This window comes from Lygodium microphyllum, chromosome 2, assembly GCF_053477565.2.
Source record: "Lygodium microphyllum isolate KBCC chromosome 2, Lygodium_microphyllum_v1.1.10, whole genome shotgun sequence".
In the NCBI taxonomy this organism is placed as follows: Eukaryota; Viridiplantae; Streptophyta; class Polypodiopsida; order Schizaeales; family Lygodiaceae; genus Lygodium; species Lygodium microphyllum.
The window spans coordinates 102,150,956-102,175,054 of NC_141136.1; positions in this window are offsets into that span (position 1 = coordinate 102,150,956).

Genomic DNA, 24,099 nt, shown 5'->3' on the forward strand with positions numbered 1-24,099 from the left:
GTTGGATACTTTAAAGACTCACCTCAAGAAGAACTTTGAGATAAAGGACACGAGGCATGCCTCTCACATACTTGGTATACGCATTATGCGCAATCGCTCGAAGGGACTCCTCTACTTGTCATAGGCGTACATATATAACGTCCTTGAGGGATTTCATATGCAAGGTAGTAAGCCTATTGGCTTCCCATTACCTTCTCATATGAAGGTCAATCAAGCAGATTGTCCCCAATTGGTTGATGAAAAGGTTGAGATAGTGAAGTTCCCGTATGCATTTGTAGTGGGCAGCTTAGGGCATGCCATGATAGCCACTAAACCTAACATAGTATTTGCAGTGGGATTTGTGGCTCGATATATGGTGACATCTAGCAGGACACATTGGGATATCGTAAAGAGTATCGTGAGATACCATAATGGCACTATACATATGTGCATTTGTTATGATGGCTAAGACACTGGAGTCATGTGATGCACAAACTCTGATTATGCAAGACATGCAACCCGTAGGAAGTCCATGTCTGGCTATGTCTTTACTTTTGTTGGAGGAAGTGTCATTTCTTAGAGATCTAGGGTGTAGAAATGCATAGTCTTTTCTACCATTGAGGCTAAGTACATTGAAGCAATTAAGGGTTTCAAGATGATCCTATCGTTAAACTGTCTTGTGGCAGACCTTCATATGACTGTGACTTCTGCATTACATTTGAACTCTATGAGTGCCATTCAATTTGGCATATAATCCAAGCTTTCATGTAAAGCACATTAAGGTCCATTATCACTTCATCAAACAATTGATTGAGGATAAGCACATAGAGCTTATGAAGATCTCAACGAATACAAATTCTATAGATCTGCTCACTAAAGGTCTCCAAATGGAGCATTATGTCTTCCTTAAGAAGATAATGGGCATAGGATGAGATAATATCAGCTTCCATAGTTTGGTTTCCCTCTTCTTCAAGATCTTTAAGAATTACAGCAAATGCTTTTCCTTTTGCAAAATTGAAGCTTAGTTCTGACCTCTGTACTATCCTTGGCGAGGAATTTGGCCAAGCTTTGGGCACTGTCTTTTAAAGTGGGCTGGCTCATTACAGTAGAAACACCTAGGTATTCCTGAATTACTTCCTGTAGGTATGAAGTTCCCGACTTCATTTGTTTTGGCCCTCTTTCCTTGACCAAGTGGACGCTGACCTTGGGCTCACTTAACATAGCCCCGTGAAGTCCCTTTGTTTTGATTCTAGAGCCTATTATTCCTTGGCTTTGACTGAATCTCCTGAATAAGAGGTGCTGCGCGAATCAAAGCATCTTGCAGATCATGGAGCCATGGATGTCAGGCAAAATTAACATGGTAGTTCAAGGAGAGTTGATGGTCATCCAAAAAAATTTCACCAGCATTTTGCTTAACGATATGGATGTATGGAAGGAAGGTGTAATAGGGGGTAGAGAAAATGGAAATGAGGTAGAAGAGGGGTATTTTCCTCCTTTAAGGTTCAAGCTAGAATGGAAAAGAGATGTAGAGAAACTTTTCCATCATCAGGAGGTCTTCCTTCTTGCTTTCTTTGTGAAGGAGAGGAGGTGTATTTATAGCCATGATTGGGAGCATGCAGTCCACTCATTCTTTTGTCTACTTGTCAAGAGCTAAGTAATATTTATAAAAAATGTTTTTTGATTGCCTACCTATTGGATGGTGGTATGGGGATGATTTTAATATGCTTTCTCTCTCTCCAAGCGTAAAAAAGTCATGATTTTTGGTCTATTTTTAAAAAAACGTCTTTTTTTCTTCAAAACAACTTCATCTGGTGATTTTTAGTCAAGTTACCTCATGACTTATCTAGTTTAAAAAGTCATGCCATACTCTTTGATACTTAACTTACTCAATGCTCGTTCTTGTGTGTTCTTTGTCTATCGATTAAGGCTTTTGCGATTTATCTTGCCGTCACGAAATCAATGCGATCTTTGATGCATTAAATGGAATCAAAAATGCTAAATCAAATATAATGCGAGAAATATTATGATCAAGCCATCGTAATATTATTTACGAGGCGTCTTTGCTTCTTGTTGGCTAGGATCATTGAGGCATCTTCTCGTGTTAGATTGTAGAATTGATTTAATGCAAGACTCGATATTACATGGGATCACTTATGTGATAACTCAACGAGTAATTTTTAAAACATTTCAAGCCTGAATTTGTTTCTTGATATGAAGTATTATGGTGGGAATATTACATCCTCGTCCTATTGTACTTATATATACACATTGTACTTTGTCACTTTTTTTTCATTATTTTCTCCACACTTAGACACATTCGTTTAAGTGGAAGGTTGTTGGGATTAAAGGCCACCTGTGCCTAGCCACCTACATTTACTTATACTTAATATCTGCACACTTATATACTATAGGTGGCAATTGCCTGTCATTGGCATTTTATTCTTTATTCTTTGCATGATTATAGAATAAGGGAATGCATGTCACACATTGTGATTATTAATAAAAGGTGGGTGCAAGGTGAAAGCATGAGTGAAAGTAAGAATAGTGCAAAAGCTATGGGGATTCAAGCAATAAGAGAGACTAGTATATGGGAACTTGAACAATTGCAATATGTGACATGCATCGAGGCCAAAACCAAGCATAGGGTAGCCATCTTGACTAATGAGAGAGAATCACATAAAAAATAAAATTTCTTTTCCTTCTTAAAGCCCTTAGTAGCTAATCACACCTTATATGGTGGCTTAGGGTGACTAGAGGCACTCTTCAACTTGTACACCTACTTGCATGGCAATGCACACTTTCCATTAGGAAAGGAAACGAAGTCCCATCTATAGTTCTTCTCCAAAAAGTCAAACTTAGACAACATAGCCCTCTTTGAAGAATGACAATCATTGTTGTGAATTTCCTCCTCATACCTCCGAATCGAGCATTGGAGTAGGGTTTGCCCCAAACCGATGCTTGAGATTGGTAGGAAGCAAGAGAGTTGAAGGGCATTTGATCTCTTTTGCAAGTAATTTTTTTGGTTTTTAAGGTTTAGGCAAGTAGCTTGGATTAGTTTAGGTGTTTTCTTATGATTTGGATGCGTTTAGGTAGGGAAAACTCAGGAAAAATAGGAAAATTTATAGTAGGGTTATTGCTATACAAGAGGGTGAAATAAGAAAAAAAAGGGACTTCAAAGCATTAAGAGAGAAAAGAGAGAAGAAGGGGAGTGGAAGACTAAAGAACAAGGGGTTTAAGAGGCAGAGAGAGCAAAGGGGAGCTCATTTCTACACTCAAAGATTTAGAGAGAGAGAGAGAGAGAGAGAGAGAGAGAGAGAGAGAGAGAGAGAGAGAGAGAGAGAGAGAGAGAGAGAGAGAGAGAGAGAGAGAGAGAGAGAGAGAGAGAGAGAGAGAGAGAGAGAGAGAGAGAGAGAGAGAGAGAGAGAGAGAACTGGGTAGGTTGTTGAAGGACAACAAAGAGGCAAGGAGAGTTTTGATTATTGCAACAACCGAACGCATTCACAGGGTATAGGTGAGTTGTTTCAATTGTTGACACCTTATTGTTTGATCCTGGAGCTAGCCAGGGACTAGGAGGCGGCATGGTGAGCATTGCACCAGATTTTCGTAAGATCTTTGCCCATTTTTGCCACCACAATCAAACAGTCCGAGTCCTAGAATCAAACCATTTGACTGCCCCAAAGTCATCCAATTTCATAATCCAATGCATCGGATCGTCTGATTAGACAAAGCTTGACTACCTAAAAAATTGAACAGTGTGACTATCCAACTCCTGAGACAAATCGGACCTGGATAGTCCAAATAATCGGATAGCCCAAAATCAGATGTTTGATTTGGGAATCAGTGAAAAGGTGAGAAGGATCGAAGCATGTACGTGAGAGCTATGGCGGGAGAGCAAGAGCAATAAAGAAAGAGATAAGAAATAGAAACTCCAACAACCACAATGTGTGGTCGGGCCTTCCTTTATTCAAACTGTCACTAAAAGAATAAAGAATAAGTGACTGTGACGAGGACCCGCCACCTGCAGTGTGCAGTGGTAGGTACTGCCAGTGTAGTAATACACAGGCGACTAGGCAGAGGCGCCTTTACCCCTAACAACCTCCCACTTAAAGGCGAATCTGGCCCAGTGAGAGAAAAAAAAAAGGCAGTACAACATGTACACATGTACAACAGGATGAGGAAAAAGATGTCATCTCATCCAATGTCCATCAATCTCTTGAGGAAGGCAAAGCACTCGATAGTGAGGCTTTTTGTGAGCAAGACTACATGATACTGCTCAGTCGGAATCTTGACAAGGTCAACTGACTTGTCCTCAACGACCTCACGAATGAAGTGAGACATGTTCTCAATATGTTTCGTCTTCATATGGAAGACTGGATTCTTGGCTATTCTTGGCCAATTGAATGGCACTCATAGAATCCGAATGTAGTGTAGGCATAGCATCTGTCATACCAAGGTCTACAATCAAAGAGCCTAACCAGATAGCCTCCTTGCAAGCCTTTGTGGCTGCAATATACTCGATATCTATAGTAGAAAGATTCGTAATGCACCATGGACATCCAAGAGATAGCCCCTCCAGCATAAGTGAACACATAGCCAGAAGTGGACTTTCTACTATCTGCATGTCCTGCATAATCAGAGTCAGTGTACCCCACGACTCCTGTATCTTGGCTGCCATAACAAAGACACATATCTGCTGTGCCCTTCAGGTACCTCATGATACCCTTCACAACATTCCAATGTTTCTTGCCAAGTGTAGCCATATAACATGCCACAACCCCAACTGCAAAAGCAATATCTGGACAGGTGGCTATCATGGCATACATAAGACTGCCCATGGCTGATGCATAGAGAATCTTGCCCATTTCCGCCCTCTACTCATCTGTCTGCGGACAATCGGCCTGTGAAACCTTCACATGAGAAGGTAACAGACAACCAATAGGCTTAACATCATGTATGTGAAAGCGCTCAAGGACTTTATGAATGTACTCCCTTTGTGACAGATAGGAGATCAATCACGCGTAATGCGCATACCAAGTATATAAGAGGCCTGTCCCACATCTTTCCTCTCAAAGCTCTTCTTGAACTGATCCTTAAGAGCATCAAGCTCCTTGTGAGCTGTCCCTGCTAAAAGCATGTCATCCACATAGAGTACCAAAATCAGTAAAACCATCATGGGCTTTCTTTGTGTACAAGCACGAATCCATAACACTGCGGATGTAGCCCTGTGACCACATGAATGCATCAAACTTATGGTACCATTCCCTAGGTGCTTGCTTCAAGCCATATAGACTCTTGTTTAGCTTGCACACTAGGTGTTTTTTGCCAGGGTCTGCAAAGCCCTTAGGGCTGCTCCATGTAAATCTCATTATGCACGTCCCCATGTAGAAAAACCGTCTTGAAATCCATCTGGTACAAGTCCAGGTCAAGCTGTGCAACCAAGGCCAATACTAAGCGTAGGGTGGTTATCTTGACCACAAGAGAAAAGACTTCATCAAAGTCAACACCATGCTTCTGCTTAAAACCCTTAGCAACCAATCGAGCCTTGTATGTTGGCTTGGGGTGTCTAGGGGTACTTTTCAGCTTGTACACCCACTTGCATGGCAAAGCCTTCTTACCTTGAGGCAAGGAAACCAAATCCCAAGTCTGATTCTTATGCAATGAGTCAAGCTCAGACTGCATAGCCCTCTCCCAAGAGTGACAATCACCTCGGTGCATAGCCTCATCATAAGTGAGAGGCTCTCCTGCATCTGTAACCAGTACATAATCCATAGAGGGCGCAAAACAGTCAAGACGTCGTCTATCTCTAGTAGAACGCCTCAATGCAAGCTCTACTGCTTGACTGACATCCTGTCTAACATCAGCATGTGTAACATCTGGGCCATGAGCATCAGGTGATGCTGCACGCTGTCTAGTTGGCCGTGGAGTGGGCTGAATGGGAGCAAGTGGCTCCTCCTAAAAGATAACACTGCATACCTCAACCACTTTCTCAGGCTACATATGCATTTTGTCCTCATGAAAGATGACATCATGGCTGTGGATCACTTTCCACTCCTGCGGATCCCAAAGACGGTAACCCATCTCTCCTGCATCTCCATAGCCAATGAAAATGCATTTGACACTCTTAGGATCCAGCTTATTGCGTTTGTCCTTGGGCACATGGCAGAATGCCTCACAGCCAAAGATATGCAAATGATCATAAGAGGGGGGTTCGCCTGCCCATACCTCCTTTGCAACCTGAAAGTCAATGCCATTGCTAGGCGACCTGTTAATGAGATGCAATGTAGCAGTAACTGCCTCAGCCCAAAAGTGCTACGGTAAGCCAGCCTAGCTAAGCATGCTACGGACCCTTTCGTGAATGGTCCTATTCATGGGTTTAGCCATACCATTCTAGGGTGGGGTGTAAGGGGCGGTCAACTGACACTTAATACCCCGCTCAGTACAAAACTACTCAAAAGCACATGATACATACTCATTCCCATTATCTGATGTTAGGCATTTGAGCCTTTTCCCAGACTAGTTCTCTACCAATGCAAGCCAACGTTGAAATGCGTCTAAGACATCAGATTTTCTCTTTATGGGATAAGCCCAAACCTTACATGAGTAATCATCTATTAAAGTAACAAAGTACTTTGCCCCACCAAGTGACTGATAGGGCATATGCCCACATACATCTGAGTGCACAAGAGCCAAGGTCTCACCCATGTGTTTCTTACTAGACTTTTTATGCGTATTTCTAGTCTGCCTGCAATACAAACAATGATCACAAGAATCAAAATGCGGAAGATACTGCAAAGCACAGAGCATTTTCATTTCTTTAAGAGACATATGCCCCAAATGAGAATGCCAAAGGGATACATGGGGAATAGAACCCACAGACAAAAAATGATCCAAAGTAGCTCCAGATACAAGCAAGGGATAGAGACTGCCAGACTTGGCACCTCTTGCAAGTACAAGCCTACCACGAGTAATCTTCCATGCAGAGTCTCCAAAAGAGACAAAATACCCTGCATCATCAAGCTATCCAGTTGACATAAGGCTGCAGGTCAATGCAGGTACATGGCGTACATCATGCAAAATAAAAGAGCTGCTAGAAGTAAACTGTAGCCTAACATCTCCAATGTCCACAATGTCAAGAGACCTGTCATCACTAAGACGCACAGAACCAGACATGGTTACCATAGGTATGAAACCAATCTCTACAGGGTGTCACATGAAAGGATGCACCCGAATCCAAGAGTTAGCACTGCGCATACATGGAATGTATCTCCGAAGTCTGTAAGGCATCACATGCAGAAGCTGCAAGTATGTAATCATCATCTAAATCAGTGGCCTGCACGACATTAACCTCTTCTATCTTCACACTGGACTTTGCAGGTACAATACTGCACTTAGAAGATTTTTCCTGCACTTTTTCTTTTCCCTTTTCCTTGCACTTATCATCGCGCATATTATGGCACTGCGGCCTAATATGTATTGTTTTCCCACAATAATGACAGTTAAGATCAGTTTTTCGTCCACGAGACTTACTACGACCACGTGACTTGGACCTGGACTTTTGAGAGTCCTTGCCCTTATGATCATTATCATGCTTGCCATGTCTGTCACCTGTAACGGTCAATGCATGTGAAGAGCGGGAAGCATCATTGTTTCTCCTGTTGATTTTCTCAGTCAATAAAGCACTCTCAACATCTTTGATTTTCAGCCCATCAAGCTTGTTTGTGCATATCGCAGTACAGAAGACATCCCATGATTCAGGCAAGGTGCAAAGCAGAAACAACGGGTGCAAGTTGTCTTTGAACTCAATACCCTATGACAACAGACTCTTCATGATAGCATGAAACTGACTGAAATGAGATGAAAGGGAGGTCCTCTCCTTCATGTGAAGGTCCATTAATAGCTTCAACCAATACATCTATGATGCAGGACTTTGCTATGCATAGAGCTCCTGAATCTTCTCCCATAAATCCCATGCACTCTGATTCTCATCTTCAACAACATTATGATCGACCTCTTCTGAGAGTGACAAAATAATGGTAGACTTGCATAGCTCATCAACTTCCATCCAAAAATCATCATCCATATCCTTGAGTTTAACACCTTTGAAACGCAAGGGTTTAATCTGCAACTTTTGCACCAAAACTTGCCATATTTGGGACTTCCAATACCCATAGTTGGTACCATCCAACTTGGCAATGTTAAATAGAGCTATGTCTTTCAAATGACCAGCCATACTGTCACAAATCAAAGCAAAAAAGTAAAATTGCAGATTGCTGTAATTAGCAAAAAATGCACTAAAACCACTGCTAAAACTAGTTGGAAGAGTGGATTTCACCAAGAGAAGCACCTGTGCACCAAGTATGACCAAGATAACATCAAATAGAAAGCATTACCCTTATAGAAGTGCTCAAATTCTGCAGATTTGAACTTGATGTAATAAATGATAGATTTCAATAAATGAGACTTTCATGATGGCTGATGTAATTTAAATGCATATGCATAAATTGGAAAAGATTGGCCAAGGGCCAATTAGGAGAGATGAGCACCCAAAGGCCAAACTCAAAACCCCATGTATAAAATCTAGCAAGTGAATGGATAAGCTCATATTCTTATGATATGCAAACTTGAGAGCATGCTTCTTTTCCTTGCTTCTAATCTATATTCTTGTGCTTCATCTTGAGAGTAAGGGGGAGAGTGAGAATGTGAGAGTGAGGGAGAGAGCTAGGGACTTGAGAGATGAAGATTCTTCCTCGCATGTGCTCTTCTCTTCTTTCCCTTCTTGTGTGAAAGGCGGATTGGAGGAGAGGTTGGGTTGCTTCTCTTCTTCTTTGTATTTTCTCTCGTGGACCGAGTGCTTGCAGATCATAGCGAGAGCTATGGAGTAGAGGAAGTGGATTGAGTGAGTATCATTGCACAAATCATGGAGTGACCATCGAGCTTTTGCTTCATAGCTTTGAGCAGAAGGTAAGGTGATGAGTTCACTACACCCTTGTCAATTCATTGATTCTTACTTTGGTGTGACTCAGGAGAAGAATGGATATATTGATGAGTGCAAGAGATGTATCGACTATGTGGGAGGTAGCCATTGCAAAATCGGATGAAGTGCTTGAAACAATAAGCATTTCATGGTTTGATTGTCGAGCTTGCAAGAGCTCTTAAAATCAGCATGGAAGCTCTTGTTGTTTGAATCCTATGCTGATTCTAAGAGATTCTCTTATTGTTTGAAGCTTCCTCCTGAGGTCCATAATCATATCTTTCTTTCAAAGATCTATGACTCCAATCAAGGCACGCGTGAAACTTCTTTGTTGGATCTACATTAGCTTCTCAACAACCATGGCTCTTAATTATCTAATTTTTTTCCATAGCCTGCTTGTGCCTATTCAGTTCGCATTGATGGATGGTCTTTGTGCTTCCATTTGCTTAATTTTCTTTTTTGCATGTTCCATACCCCTATCATACCACTTCGTTAGAGTGTCAAGTGTAAGGTTTTGTTGCTTCTTGGCATGCTGCAACTCTTCATGCTCTTTTGTGAGCCTAATTATTTCTTTCTTGAGTTGGTCATGACTCTAAATTTCTCTCTCTAGTTTTTATTCTAGCGTAATAGTCCATGCTTGTCTCTCCTTAGATCCTCTAATTATTGGGCTTGCTTATTAAACTCATTTTCCAAGTGAGCTTTTGCTTTTAGGACAATTGCATATTATACTTCTAATTGTGTATTCTATTATTTCCCTATGTTTTATTGCTCCTATGTTTCCACATATTTTTCATTAGCATTCTCCTTCTCCTTAGGGAAAGTACGTCCTTCCTAAGGGCATAAATCTCCTTCACAGTTTGCTTTAGTAGATTGCAAGGCCTCTTTCTCCTTTTCCAAGGCTACCATTATCCTCTTTCTTTGCTCATTCTTTTGGTCCTTTTTTCCTCCAATCCCTTCACCAAATCTTCAAAAACTTGAGTGCATGTTTGAGTGAGTAATAGTCTCGAGATTGAAGATCCTTTGATCCTTGGGATTTCTATTTCTTGTTTTTTAATTTTTCTTCAGTGGGATATCCTTTTGATACCTATAGCTATCACCACCTCTAATTTTCCTTGTGATAGGGCCTCAAGTTAGTTCTCCAAATTCTTTATTCTGGCTTCCAACTCATTTTTGCTATTGTCTTCCACCAAGGGTGATTGAATTGGGGTGGGATGATGGTTAGGTCTAACTCCCTTAATTGAGGTGGAGGGGGTGGTAGAGCCTCGATGAGTACCTTCCCCTTACCCTCTATTGCCTACTAATGGTGCTCTTGTCTTTCTTCACACCCTTACTAGATTTGCTAGGGGATGGTGGGTTGAGTCCACGATGGCTAGTTCCTCCACACTACTAGGTCGCTTGCTCCATCGACTTTCGAGTGGCAAGATTCAAGTTTTCCTCTTCTTTCTTTTCATGTTCTTCCCCTTATTCTTGGATTTTGGTGTGCTATATTATTCTTTTGCTTTCTTGGATTCCTCTTTTTTTCTTTCCACTACATCATCCTCTCCTAAAGCCGTCTTCTCTACCTCTATATTCTTCTTGGAAGAATCCTTATTCTTCCTATCTTGGGAAATGGTCTTAGTCTTTCCTTTACCTTATTTCTCTATTTGTGGGGTTTCTCATGATTTAGCCTTTTAGCATTCTATTTTTGAATGGCTTCTACTCAGCCCTCTAAGCCTCCTTAACTCTCTTCTCCTTGTTTTCTTATGTCCTCTTTTGTGTTTGAGTTTGTAGGGTTCTCTTTTTTGGGCTTCATGGGTTGATTGATCTCACTTCTTGTTGGTCAACTCTGCTTAGTGGTTAGACTAGATGTTTTTGTACTAGCTTCCCTATGTGATGCAAGCTTTCTCAGGAATTCTTTCCATAGTTTTGTTGCTACTCTTGTCTCTTCTAAAGTTGTAAATTCTCATCAACAATGTGTGAAGGGTGTAAGGATGCTTCTTTCATAATTACTACTCTTTTGATTATTGAGGCCACTTCTTACACTGATGAGGTGATTACTCTTTTTACTCTTGCTAATACTAGTTCTCCTAGTGCTTGGGGGTTGTTAATTGCTTCCGCTATGATGACCATTAGAATACCTCCAAACCCTACCATGGTAGCCTTTCTAGTCACTTTTTTCCTTGTTGTTGCTCTCTTGCTCATTATTGGAACGTCATTTGAATCTTTAGTTGTTTTTGCCTCCAAGCCAAACATCTTTACTCTACTACATAGATGGTCATGTGTGTAGGCATTAAAGTCCTAGTTCTCCAACAATTCTAGGTGAATCATGTTCATTTTAGAGTTGTGCTTCATGTTGAAGAACAATGCATAAATTAGCTTCGCCTACATCTTTAGAGTGGGATCATGGATTAGATTCACTTACAACTTTAGAGTGGGCTCAGTAATGGCTTCAATCTTCACCCCATCATTAAAATTCACTTCATCTTTCGATAGTCCCAACAAGGTAAAGACATCCAACTTGTATCGAGTCACCTTTTCTAGTCTTTCTAGGAAGTCTAGTGCTCTTTGCACCACATCTGCTTTTAGAGGTCTTTTACTTGGTGCAAGTCTTCTCCCATTTCCATTGTTACTTTTTCCATTTGCTTAATGTGGTCATACCTCATCAAGAACTTAGTGCACTTAATTACTGGCCTTCAAATCCTTCCATGTATTTTTATAGGGTATAGTGCTTCACTAATTTCTTTGCTCTTGGTTCGTAGATACAACCTTATTGAGGTTTTGGATTTCTGGATAGTGTAGGTCCCAAAAAAAAATCCATATATAGGCCATACCTCACTTGAAAGGAAGCTATAGTTTGCTAAGTCTTTGTCGTATGACCTTGTTGCTAACTCTTGCCATTTCTTTTAGAGTACTTGCACACATGAAATTTTGATGAGAGATCCCAAAGTTTTGAAAGCTAAAAATTTCGTTTGATTTTCTAAAGCATTCTAGCCAAAATGCAGCATCCCTATAGAGCCTTGTACATGCTTGAAAATTTAAATTCTTAGAGTGCCTAGTTGTTGATTTTTATTTTACAAATTTTCACTTTTGGCCCCTCCACTGCCATGAAAGCTTGCAATGCTTCCTAACATTGCGAGGATGACTAGTTGGTGAATAATGGAATATTCCATGGTGCTCATTTTCATGTTATATTTGAATAATAATGTGTTGAATGAAATAGTATTTATAGATAAAAGAGATTGTCGGTGTATTTACAACCTTCTATTTTGCAACAATCAATCAAAAAAGTAACGGTTGTAGTCTAGTGATGCATAATGTTCCATGTCATACAATACTATGCCAATGTGGGTAATGTAGGTCAGCACATCAATCAGGGTGTCACCTTAACCTATCCTATTGGCTATATGTAGTTCCTCCTCTCTCAATATTCTATCCAAATAGGGGTGTAGCATGATGTCTATTATAGTTTAAATCAAGCACCCGAAACAATGTGGGAGTGACATAGGTTAAATCATATTCATTTGTCTTGATTGCCTTATACTATTCAACATTGGTCATGATCTAAAAAACTGATTCTTTCCCATTCTAAACCACTTTTGTAGAAATAAGGACTTAGATTTTCCTACGTAGTCAACCAAAACATCTAAGTCTCCTTTTGTGTTGTGTAGATAATTAAGCTTGAAACAAGTGCCCCCTAAAATGACACAAAGTCAAGGTTCTATTTAATCTCCTAATTGGGTCAAGTGTAAATTCCTAATTAGCACATTTTGAAGAATCTCTTGAGTAATGAAGACCACCCTACCTCACCCTCTCGCTTTCCTCTTCGAATCATCTTTAGTTGTCTAAATGCCTACCATGCTTATGATTCAACACATAAAGTCATCTTTCTTAATTAACATTTAAGGTCAATGGGTTCATTCATGTAATTTATATTGCAACACCCAAACAAGATAAAATAGTCATTTGCCAAATAGTGCATTTATTCATCTTCTTATTATGATTTCTTCTCCCGTCCATACAGGAGGACTACAAAATCTTCTTCTTACCATATGGAAGTAACAAACCAAAGGTTTAATCCCACCAAGGTTCCACCCTTAACTAGTATCAGAATTCCCTAGGAATACCATCGTGGGTCACACAAGGGTTAGGCAATTTCTAGGTGCATAAGGAATTTACTAGCCAAAGCCCCCTGGCACTCTTACTACCTCCTACCTAATGTCCTCCCTCGACCTCTTACCATTTGGGCCAGTCTGAGCTCTCTAGAGTCATAAAACGGACCCTCTTGGTGTAGGATAACTGCAATTAGCCTTGGGGAAGGTATAATACTTTTAGAATAGACAACCAAGGCAACTATCCTATCATCATCAGCTATAGGAAAACATTCCTTTTCCATACTATAAATCTTAACAATCATACTCAATATTCCATAAGAATAGCCAACTTATCTTGGCTAGGAAGTCCATCTCTTCCTCAAAACAATAAACCTTTTCTTTAAAAGATAAAGTTAATGATCCAAAATAATGACCTTTGGATACTTTGCAAAAGAAGATACAATGCACAATAACTTATTCTTCCTAGAGCACAATCACAAAGTGGTATGTGCCACTCTTCCTAGTACTTAGATAGTGTGTTAAAATAATACTTCCCTAGCCTTTTCTTTATAGTTGGGGTCCATTTATTGACCCATAATATCATAATTTACAAGCATCCTTTCTAATATACATTATTTCATATATTGTCTCATTATCAAGGAAAGAGACTAAGTTTTCTAACCTCATGATGTCTTCATATTACATGGATAAGCTTAGTAGAAATTATGAGAGGAGACTTAGTACCACATAGCTTATTATACCCTCCAAGGGTAATCTAGTCATGATCAATTTAATACCATCAGTATTCAAACTAAACATAAGAATTATTTCCATAAAAGACAAACTTTCTTTCTTTCCCACTTAGAATTAAGATCATGAACAACTTTCTTCCTTTTCCATACAATCATGCTTATGATTTGAGATTGTCAAGAATAGGAGTGGGAGCGTAACCATTACTTAGGGATCTTTTACGAATCATGGGTCGGATATTGCTTTGTTTGATAGAGTAGCTAAGCTTGAGACATCATAATACTATCATCTTGAGCTTTTGACCTCAATAGTGCTTTGGTAAGACTCCAAGACTTATATGCATGGCTTCCCCTTCCAATCTTTATTGGGAGATGTCCTCTTTTCACACACACACACACACACACACACACACACACACACACACACACACACACACACACACACACACACACACACACACACACACACACACACACACACACACACACACACACACACACACACACACACACACACACACACACACACACACACACACACACACACACACACACACACACACACACACACACACACACACACACACACACACACACACACACACACACACACACACACACACACACACACACACACACACACACACACACACACACACACACACACACACACACACACACACACACACACACACTCTCTCTCTCTCTCTCTCTCTCTCTCTCTCTCTCTCTCTCTCTCTCTCTCTCTCTCTCTCTCTCTCTCTCTCTCTCTCTCTCTCTCTACCATCCAATAGTGTCTTTGCCCGTAATGCCCATTCCAATAGCCTAGCCTTTGGGGAAAGTTGGGGGGAGGGGGTGCCCTTTTCCCTCTCTTTATTATTATCGAGGCTTTGAGATGGTTCACTATTTTCAATTTGCATGGTAGGGGGGAGAAGAGATCTTGTTGGTTTGCATTCTAAAGCAAAGGGGGAGACGTCTGTGGTGTGCATGGTGGCATGAATGGCAAGACAAGAGAGGACAATAATGGGATGAATCGCGTGCTGAGGCGGGGAGTTGAATCTCGCATGTAAGGTAAATATTAAAGTTTAAATGTTTTACTATTTTTTTCTTTTTTTAACGCAATTCTGCCCTCCCCTAAGCCTAGTTCACATGGGGACAGAGGCATTACATCCTATCCCCCTTAGAGAATTGAGATGTGCTCATAATGAGAAAAACTTAAGGTTTATCGTCTTCTAGAGTAAGTCATTATTGAATTGTAGTACTTGTCAATTAGCACCCACCACGCTTCTGCAATGCTACTTTGATTGTGCATAAGCACTGAGTTTCAAGATGTATCAATGAAATCAAAGAAAAAATAAATTACAACATATTATAACTCAACTATTACACTAGTAGAGGATCATTACAAATATAGGGCTTATTACATCCCATCACAATCTTTCTAGGACTTATGATCATCTTTATAGATTTCAATGGGCTCTAGATCTTCATCACTATCCAATTCTAGACAAAAGATAAATGCTGAACTTGTGTAACTTTACTTTGTTACCAAGTCCTCCTCTTCTTGATCCAATTCGGGGGCAATCAACTTGGATATGCCCTAGCTCATTCCAAAGGAAGGATTAGAGATTGGAGCATCTCTTTCAGATGTACCCTACCTCATTGCACTCATGACACTTTCTTCCTTAGTCTTTTGAGTCATCATAGTCATGGTTGGCACTCTCAAAAAGGTAGCTATATTCAAGAAGTTGATCTCCATTCGGCCTAATTTTAGATTTGGCTCATATGAGAGTGTTTTGCAAGTCAACCAACCTTAGGGACACTAGACAAGTATCTAATAATTGATTCAATCCATGTCAAGTATCTCTAACTTATGCTTGAGTTAGTCAATCGAAAAATCATCCACAAAAAGGGTTGTATTTGCACCTTCATGAAAACCAAATTGGTTACTTTAGAATACACAAAGGGTTGTTCACACTCTCCTATAGCTAAAATCTTTACATCTCTTTGAAAAAATTCATGTTTTTATTAAATGAATTAGACACTACCATGTGAAACATCGGTAAGACCTCTCCATTCCCAAAATGTCTAAGATCAAAATAGTGGAAAAATTCAATGGCAATGGTTTTCACACCTTGGAAAATGAAAATCATGTATCACCTAATACAGAAAGACATTTGGAATATATTTGAGAGACCCGAGGCTCTAGATGATGCAACATGTAAAATAAGAAATAACAAAGCACTCGGAATAATAGCATGGGGATTATCAAATGATGTTTTACACCACATATCAAGGATTACAGATGCAAAAGATGCATGGAAAGAATTAGACAAAAAATTTGGCTCCCAAGCAAAAAATCGAAGATAAATCTTTTAATGAAAATCGAAGAATGCTATTAAAGAATGTACTTGACTCATATTTCAAGTAAGCAATAGAAGAAAATCTTGGAGCATTATCTTGTAAGTCCATGCCTCATTAGTTTTCTCTATTTAGTTTCTTTCTTCACTTAGTTTAAAATGTCTTCATTTGATTCTTTCCACCCTAGCTAGCAATATGGCTCTAGATCTAGCATGAATTCTATCACCTATCTCAACTACCTGATTCGGTCTCATATGCATATTTTTCTCATGAAATACAACATCATGGTTGTAGATAACCTTTTGAGTCTATGAATCCTAAAGGTAATGGCCTATCTCACCTACATCACAATATCTAAGAAAGAAAGATGCATTTGATGGATTTCGGATCTAGGTTGTTGTGTTTGTCTTTGGAAATATGGATGAAAGGCTTATCTCCAACAACACGTAAGTGCACATATGAGGGAGGTTTACCAAACCATAGGTCCTTTTCAACTCTACCACTAAAAGAGTGCCTAGGGATCTATTAACCAAATGAACTACAATAATAACAGCCTTAGTCCAAAAGTAATGTGGTAAGTTTTCATGACTAAGCATACAATAGTGGACTCTTTCTTGAATAGTCCTATTCATGCACTATGTAACACCATTCTAGGGTGGAGGGTATGGGGAAGTCAATTAACAATTAATACTCTCTTATCACAAAATTGCTCAAATGCCTCAGGGACATATTCATCCCCATTGTCAAATCATAGGCATTGAAAGTATTAAAATCTAGCTCATAACTCTCCCTTTTGCTTAATAGGATAGGCTTAAAAGTTATGCAATTAATATGAATAAACATGATAAATTACTTAGCTACACCTAATGACTCACTAGGCATGGAACCACAAACATTTAAATGCAAAAGAGCCAAGAGAGCCCAACCATGTACATAGAGCCAAAATTTTATGAGAGTTACAAGTCTGGTTACGATATAAACAATGATCACAAGAGTAATCAAGAGGTGGTAAATACTACAAATAAGTGAGTACTTTCATTCCTTTAAGGGACATATGCCCAAGAGGGCAATGACAATGAGATACATGAGGTAGATTGGTCATGGCCAAAACATGATCAATAGATCTAGACACAAGCAAGGGATATACATGTTGCCAACCTTGGCACCACTAGCAAAAACAAGACTACCACGAGTAATCTTCCATGCTAAATCACCAAAAGTGATATGATATCTATCATCATCCAATAGTCTAGTGGACATAAGGCTTTTAGTTAAAGTTGGGACATGACACACATCATGAAACACAATGGAGCACCAATATCAAAACACAGTCTCACATGGAGAAGGGTAAGAACAGAGATTTTTGAGCAAGTTTTTTGGCAAACCCTCTATTCATCTTCAACATAGTTCACTTACTCCACCTTTTGATGTATCCACCTTCACTTCCACTTCTACCACCACCACTACAACTCCTCCACTACCACCACCACCACCACCATCACTATCTTCACCACTACCACCACCACCACCACAACCATCTTCACACACACACACACACACACACACACACACTCTCTCTCTCTCTCTCTCTATATATATATATATATATATATATACATATATCTATCTATCTATATTTTTTTCTGTCTATTTGTCTATCTCTCACATTCACATACACACTCTCTTTTCCCGTTCTCTCTCACACTTTCAAATAATCTCTTTCACCTCACATTTTTGTCCTTCTTTTGTTTGCATAGAGATTTAATATCCACATTTTTTACCACTACCTTCTTGTTCTCTCCCTCCCTCTCTCTATACATACTCACACACATACACATTAGCAATGTCTTCTCTCTTTATCGATAAACAAATCTCTCTCTCTCTCTCTCTCTCTCTCTCTCTCTCTCTCTCTCTCTCTCTCTCCCCCCTACTTGCGAACAATTCTCTCAAGGGGATGGGCAAGGAGCGAGCTTTATGAGTAAGCTTTAGAGCAAGCTTTTTTTTGCAACCCTATTTTTTGTTTTATATACTAATCTTGTTCCATCTTTTGTCATAACCACCATCTTTGACACCACCTTTGCCATAAACCTCACCTCTACTACTGCTACTATTGTCACTGCCACCACCACCATCTTCTCCTCCTTGTTGGGGGTAAAGGCGCCTCCACCTAGCCGTCGGTGTATTACTACACTGACAGTACCTTCCAACTGCACACTATAGGTGGCGGGCACCTGTCACCGTCACTTTATTCTTTATTCTTTTAGTGACAATTTGAATAAAGGAAGGCCCGATCACACATTGTGACTGTTGGAGTTCCCATTTGTGTCTCTCTCTCTTCTTGGTCTTGCTCTCTGCCATATCTCACTTCCAAACAAGCTTCAATCCTTCTCACCTTTTTACTAGTATCAGAGCTTTGGATTAGAGTTTGATCATGGAGCTTGGCTCGGCATTACTTCAGCCTGGATTGAAGACCCAGAGCTTGGAGCTTCAATGCCAACCATGGCTTCTTCCCCCCGAAGTAAGATTTCATCTCTCGCCTCTCCCTGGCCCTCATAGGCTCTTTGTAGGTGTTCCTTGGCTTCATTGGGCACCTTGTATGCCCCCATTTTCCCCCTTATCCTTAACATAACCAGCAAGCCCCACAGTTAGCTCACGTTTTTTTTGCACCTGTTTCAAAATTTGGCTCAAAAATCCCATTTTTTCTCATATCTCGGGCATCTAGAACCCGATTTAGGTAAGGTAAGAGTCTAACTTAGGGTTTTGGTATGCTCCAGACGCGATGGTGATGTTAGATTTGCCAAATTATAATCATATCATTTTCTGCAACAGATCTGAGTTGGTTTACAATAAGAAAATGTCATGCTCTTAGCTTATGTGATGCTCTCGAGGCTTGGTATTTGATGCCCAGATACTTTGGGGATGTTTGCCCAATGTTTTGAGATGCTTTGGGACTTGGTTTGAGATTCCATAGCTCAATGTATGTAAGGATTTACTGCTGTACATTGTTTGGACAACAAGGTTTTATCAGGGATGACTTATGCATAATGATGTTTGTTGACATTCGAGTGTCCTGTTGGATGCATTGATACTTGGTCATCATGGTTTATGCCTGGATATGCTATTTGAGAGCTATTGAGCCTTGATTTGGATACGGACACTTTGTTGTTGGTTGGGGTTTATGCTACCTTGGTTGACATGTTATTTTACCTCCAATTTGGTTATGCCTATTGGTTTCGGGCTATGTCTTTGGGATACTCAATGAAGTATTGACCTTCGAGGTACAACATCGAGCTTGTCTTTGGTTCCACATCTTTATTTGTGCTTGATCTCGGCTTTGGAATGCATTTGATGCTCCGTCTTGGATGTACATATGGCATGTATGTTACCTATGTTTGACCGGTCTTGACATGTTTGGCCTATGCCACTACTACATGCTACTTACATTGTTTGGAGCCAATTGCTACTAAAGCCTTGATTTGGCTTGTATCTGGCTTCTGGGAAGTTACTTGGGATATTTCTTGGCTTGCTAGACTTGTATTTGGGATACATTTGATGTCTATGGATGCTCTAATTGGAGACTACAGAGCCTATATGCTCATGATGTCTGGTCTTGGATCTTTTGTCACTGGTGCTCTCATATGCCCTTCTTGAGCTTCTTCGCTCGATCCATATGGCTTTTGTGCTAGTGGGAGCATCGTTGGATGTTTGACAGACATTGAACATGTGGTTTATGCTATTAAGCTTTGAGTCTTTTTGAGACTGGGATCTTCTTCACCTTGGATGTTGCATGGTTGATATGCCGTGGTCCACATACATGTACTTGGGATGATTTGGGCTTCACACTCCCCTGAGCATACACCTCTTTGTGTCAAGTCTTGCCAGTGTTGTGCACACTTTGCCTTATTACATAGGGGGTGTACCGGCTTACTGATGGATTTGTTTGACATGCTTGGGTGTTTGCTTGATGTCCGTATGATTGTCATATTACTGATTTATGCCTGCTTGATGCTGGTTATGCTTTGATAGTCTGTGGTTGACTTGGTGCATTGATTTTGCCTTTAGTTCATTGTACTTTGCTATAATTTATTACAAAAAGTAGTTATGTATGGATTGATGTGGAATTTTCATGCTGAATCATCCTGATTTTATGTACTTTTGATGGTACTTGGTGGGCAGCATCACTAGCTATCAGTTCGTGGTCATTTTGCCTTGGTTTTGGTGGTATTTTTGGCTATTAACATAAAAAAACAGCAAGCAGTTTTGAACTGTCTGCACTGTTTTGGACTGCATTATGGGTTCTTCTTCCACTGACAATGCTATCTTCAACATCATTAAGCTTGATGGTACGAATTATGTGTATTGGAAGAGCCAATTTTGACAGGTATTGGTGCAGAAATTGCAGATAAAGCCACTAAGGATGCATGGCGAGTAGCCTAAAACTATGACTGATGATGAATGGGATGAGCTTGATGAGTTATGCAAGTCCACCCTCATCTTGTCTCTCATTGAACAGGTACATTACAATGTGGTTGAGGAAGCACAGAGTGCTTGGCAGCTTTGGGATAAAATTAAAAACCTCTATGACAAGAGAAGTCCAGGAAGTCAGATGTATTGAGACTGAAGCAGCTTATGGACCTGCGCATGAAGGAGAATATGACAATGTCTGCTCATTTGAGCTGATTCCATGCTACTCTCAAGAACTTGACTTCACAGGGTATTACCTTTAATGATGAGGTTACTCCATTGTTTTTGCTCGGGACTCTAAGTGAGTCATGGGATGTATTTCGCACTGCCTTATGTGCTCCTGCTACTATTTTGAACTTGCCCGATGTAGAGAGTTCTCTTCTATAGGAAGATATCAACCATAAGAACTTGGATGCCTCTCGTGTGTGGCATGCTTTGATTGTTAGAGGCAAAGATGGTAATGGCAAGAATGACCGTGGGAATGGCCGTGGTAGAGACTCACAAAAGTCTAAGTCTAAGTTGTGTGGTAAGTCGCGTAGCAAGTCTCGTGGGAGAAATGCTAATGTGACATGTTATCATTGCGACAAAAGGGTCATATACGCCGACAGTGCCATGAGTTGCGCAATGAGAAGTGCAAAGAGAAGGGGAAAGAAAAAGTATAGGACAAGTCCTCTGATCGCAGCATTATGCCTACAAAATCCATTGTGAAAATCGAGGAGATAAATGTCATGTAGACTGATGACTCCGATGAGGAGTACATACTTACAGCTAGTTTTTGTAATGCTACGTCGTTGACCGATGTTCAATCTATATATGCGCAGTGCTAGCTTTTGGATTATGGTGCTTCATTTCATGTTACACCATGCCGTAAGTGGTTCCACTCCTACCACACTGTCTCTGGTTCAGTTTGCTTGGGTGATGACAGGTCACTTGCTATTGTTGGCATTGGGGATGTACGGCTGCAGTTCTCTATTGGCAGTACTTTTCTGTTACAGGATGTATGTCATGTACCTACCCTTACACACAGTTTTATGTCTGCAAGGCAGCTTGATGATACTAGTTTTCATATATTTTTTTTGGGGATTCTGCCTGGAAGATCACTTGTGGTGGCAGACTTGTGCTTGCTAGAGGTGGTGCCAAAGCTGGTAGTCTCTATCCTCTTGTAGTTGATGGGTCCTCTATTGACCATGTTTTGTCATTGGGTTCCATTCCACATGTATCTCTTTGGCATGCCCGTTTGGTCCATATGTCCTTTAAGGGAATGAAAATGCTTTCTAGTTTGCAATACTTACCGCCCCTTACCTACACATGTTTTAATTCATGTGAGCATTGTCTTTATGGCAGATAGACTAGGAACACACATAAGAAGTCTGGTAGGACACGCATGAGTGAGCCCCTGGCATTAGAACATTCGGATATTTGTGGGCCCATGCCCTGTCAGTCTATGGGTGGTGCAAAGTGTTTTGTGATGTTCATTGATGATTTTTTGCGCAAAGTCTCGGCTTATCCCATTAAGCTTAAGTCCAATGTCTTAGCTGTATTTCAGAGATGGCTTGCATTTGTTGAAAACCAGACTGGGCATAGGCTGAAATGCCTTAGGACTGACAATGGGGGAGAATATGTGCCATGTGCTTTTGAGTAACTATGTGACAAGAGGGGTATTAAGCGTCAATTGACCGCCCCCTATACCCCACTCCAGGATGGTTTGGTTGAATGGATGAATAGAACCATCCAGGAGCGTGTACATAGTGTGCTTAGCCATGCAAGCTTACCACATAGCTTTTGGGCTGAGGCAATTAGTACAGCTGTGCATGCCATAAATTGATCACCTTCTAGTGGTTTGGATTTCTAGGTTGTAGAGGAGATATGGAGTGAAATCTCCATCTTATGCGCATCTACGTGTCTTTGGATGTGAGGCATTTTGCCATGTGCCCAAAGACAAGCGTACTAAGTTGGATCCTAAGAGTGTCAAATGCATTTTCCTTGCTTATGGGGATGTAGGCAAGATGGGTTACCACCTCTGGGATCCGCAAGCATGAAAAGTCATCCGCAACCATGATGTAGTCTTCCATGAAGACAAGATGCATAGGCAGCCTGAGAAGGTGGTAGAGATACGTAGGGTTATATTCTAGGAGGAGCCACGTTCTCCTGCATAGCCAGTTGGACTGCCTGCCCTAGCAGTTGGTACACATGGCCAGGGTGTTGGGCCGCAAAGCCTGTTGTGAGACGATCTACTAGAGATCAACGTCCCCCTGATAGACTTGAGCTCTCGATGCATTATATCTTGGTTACAGATGCAGGAGAGCCTCTCACCCATGATGAGGCTATGTGCAAGGGTGACAGTCACTTGTGGGAGAGGGCTATGCAGTCTGAGATAGAATCCTTGCTCAAGAATATGACTTGGGATTTGGTTGCACTGCCTCGGAGCAAGAAGGATTTGCCATGCAAATGGGTATACAAGTTGAAAAGTACCCCTAGAAATCCCAAGCTGGCTTATAAGGCAAGACTTGTCGCTAAGGGTTTTAAACAAGAGCATGGAGTTGACTTTGATCAAGTCTTTTCTCTTGTGGTTAAGATGACCACCCTATGCTTGGTTTTGGCCTTAGTCACGCAGGTTGACTTGGACTTGTACCAGATGGATGTCAAGACTACATTCTTGCATGAGGATTTGCATAATGAGATATACATGGAGCAGCCTAAGGGCTTTGTAGAACCTGGCAGGGAGCACCTAGTGTGAAAGTTGAAGAAAAGTCTTTATGGCTTGAAGATGGCACCTAGGGACTAATATAATAAGTTTGATGCCTTTATGTAGTCACAGGGCTACAACGGAAGTGCTATGGATCCGTGTCTTTACAAAAAAAAAGCCCGTGATGGCTCATTGCTTATTTTTATACTTTATGTGAATGATATGCTGATAGCAGGAAAAGCTCATGATGATTTGGATGCTATTAAATCTCAGCTGAAGAAGAGCTTTGAGATGAAGGATTTGGGACAGGACTCTCACATTCTTGGTATGTGCATTAAGCGCGATAGGCATCGGGGACTACTCTACCTCTCACAAAGGGAGTACATTCATAAAGTCCTTGAGCATTTCCGCATGCAGGACGTAAAGCCTATCGGCTGTCCATTACCTTCTTATGTGAAGGTTTCACATGCCGGTTGCTCGCAAACGGATGAGTAGAGGGCCGAGGGGGTCAAGATCCCTTATGCATTAGCCGTGCATAGTTTGATGTATGCCATGATAGCCACTCATCTAGATATTGCCTTTGCAGTTGGTGTTGTGGGACGGTATATGGCTACACCTGGCAAAAAGCATTGGGATGCCGTAAAGGGTATCATGAGATACCTGAAGGGCACAACATATATGTGTATTTGCTATGGCAGCCAAGATATAGGAGTTGTGGGCTACACAGACTCCGATTATGGAGGACATGCAGATAGTAGGAAGTCCACTTCTGGCTATGTCTTTACCTATGCTAGAGGTGCTCTTTCTTGGATGTCCAGG